Here is a 2,839-nt window from a genome sequence, read left to right as displayed (position 1 = left end):
CTGAAGAAATAACATTTTGACTTGTAATTTCCAGAGGAATCAAAGGACACTTAGTGAAGAATTATAGCCCTTTCTTTGGACCAAGATACAAATAGGGACTCACGTGAGGTGCACAGCTCTTGTAGAAAATTCTTGAGGTAGATTCACAACAAAGGTGAAAAGTAAATTACAGTTGAAAGTCTCCTAGTGTGGATCATTTCTGAATGTGTACTTGCAATACCCAGAAAAGCTGCCAACTCTTTGCTTTCTGCAGTACTGTGAGAGGTAACCAACCCTGAGGCATCAGACAATTAAAAAAAAACCAAAAAAAACCCCACCACAAGAAAAAAAAAAAACCTGAACAAATCCTTTTCTTTGGAGGGTGATTCAGAACTCTTTAACAGGAAGTACAAAATGTTTTGCTATAAATGGAATTGGTCTGAAAAAAATGTGTCTAATTAGTTAATCACATTAATTATAATACATTGTGTACTAGGACTTTATGTGTTTCTTATGTTTAGTACCTGCAATAAAACTTTTCTGCATTTTGTAGATCGTTCCATGTACCATCTCTGTATGGGAGCACAATAGGTGAGATGCAGGGAGTTGTCATCCGACTCAGCTTCATCCCGCCTCGCCTTGTCTATGCAGAGATAATTTGGGGGGAGCTGCAACACAGCTCAGCCCGGGGGTGTCTCAAGATTGCATATAAGAACTGAAACCAAATGGCCCTTAACAAACAAAATGCCCTGAGTCCCATCCCACCACTATTCCTGTGACTTTGAGCACTGGACATCACAAATTGGCAACAGAGACTTGGCTATCACACCACCAGATGTAAATATCCCAGAGAGTGTAATCCACTCAGGCATAATCCTGCACCCTCACAGAATCAGGAAATATAAACCACGAGGTTTGGGGAGAAAAATGGGGAATCTTCCAACGATACAGCTGGCGTGTAGGAAATCTGTCCCCCCCGTCCAGGACACTGTACAGGGTAACTTCCCAGGGATTGAGCGACCTTGCCTGAGAGAGAGGGTAAGTGACTAACAAACATACGTATGGTATATGGCATGCTATTAAGTTTGTGATTGGTGCACTCTTTTAAGGTATTAATATCTAGCGCGCTTGTGGTTTGTGTTGTTACTTGTCAGGATCATTTGTAGGTTGCAATAGTGTATCCCGCTAATTTCTTTTAAAGTGCAATAGTGTAATTGCCATTGTACACATAGAACTTGCAATAGTGACGTATTGGACCTGTGAGTGAAGTCCAAATAAATTGTTAATTTGAACCTCTCAGTGAAGTCCTTTTTCCCATTTTGTCAAAATCTCCTTATGAGGTGGGTCCTTCCCAGAATCTCTCATTAACCTACTGCTGCAGGTCCCAGACTGTACAAGACTCTGCAAATAAAACTCAACAGACTTTTTGTAATCAATGTCTTTGTGCGTGAGGATAAATAGGGTGGCTTTCAGCTGTCAAACTGGACCTTCCGTGCGAGGTTTTTTATTTCCTCTGCATTTTAAGGATATTTCAGATGTGTAAATCAAGAGTAGGGTGGACGCATGCACTGACTGCTTGCATTAACATAACTCTGCTGTCCAAAAGGAATAGGAATGAGAACAGCTTTGCCTGCTTAGCTTCACTTAGAAGTGAATTAGCACTGAATAGAAGACCTATGCAAACAGCCTCCACTTTGTTCCAGCCAGGCCATGTGAATGAAGCCGGAACTACAGCCCACCAGGCTCCTTATGTGCCACCTTTATTTGTCTGCTTGGCCACACTGCCCAAGAACTTTTTGCAATGGCCTTCAATGAAAAGCAGAGAAATCTACTTGTTGGCAAGCAGGATTTGCTTCTCCAGTGCACCAGCCTTGAAGATCTGAGCAGAGGCACTGTGGAAACAAATCTGCTTTACCTAAGAAGAAAACTGCAGTAGTGGCATTTTCACTTAATGCATCATCTCCAAAATGAGTAAATAAGTCAAGTTGCTAATGTCCTTTTAAATGATATGTGCTTATGTCTTATATAACTCATAAACATTAAAAAGTTGGGGTTTTTTTCATTTTAGGTGGAGGTAGACACTTTTGCTTGTAATTTAAACAAGTTTACAGTTTCTTCCCTAACAGTCAAAGTAGGAATCTGCAGCTGAGAGAAGGGGGAAAAGTGTTCTTCATGTTCTGTGATGAGACGTTTCTGAATTAATCAATCGCCATTGTGGTTTTGGGGGATTGGTTTGTTGCTTTCTTGATTACAATTAGCTGAAGGTCTGCCAATTAATTATCTGAGTCCTAATCTACCAGTCTCCCCAAAGGATACTAATCAAATACCCGGGAACTGAAATTCAGCATTCTCCCAGACACTAAAACCCACGGAGCCGGGAAAGACAGTGGTTTGGTGGTACAGCTTTCCCACCTGCCTTTTCCCAAGAACTCTCTCCAAGCTTCCCCTTCCCTCTCCCTGGCCTGCAGGGGCTCATTAGCTCATGACCTTTTGTTGGCATCCCCAGATGCTCCTCTATGGCTAAGGAGTTAACCTTTTCTCTGCCAAATTGTCCAGGTGATTATCATAAGTTAAGCTAAATACTACAGTAATTAGTTCACAGGCTGGGCTAAACTTGAATTTTATTGTTTTCTTTGCCAGCCCTGCAGAAGTACTTCTATATTTGAAAGCATGCCCATTTTTCCCAAGCTCTATTAGCTGCATGCATAAAAGATATTAGATGTCTTTTCAAATCTGGCCTTATTGTTTTCTTTTCTCTGACAGTTCAGGCTACATCCAGTCATCCAAGTATCAGCTTTTGCCTGCTGTTTCCTCTTTCTTGCCTTAAGGTGGCTTCCTGCTCACTGACTTTGTTAGACCT

Source organism: Charadrius vociferus, unplaced genomic scaffold, assembly GCF_000708025.1.
Source record: "Charadrius vociferus isolate BGI_N301 unplaced genomic scaffold, ASM70802v2 scaffold74, whole genome shotgun sequence".
Classification (NCBI taxonomy): Eukaryota; Metazoa; Chordata; class Aves; order Charadriiformes; family Charadriidae; genus Charadrius; species Charadrius vociferus.
This window is presented reverse-complemented; position numbering follows the sequence as displayed.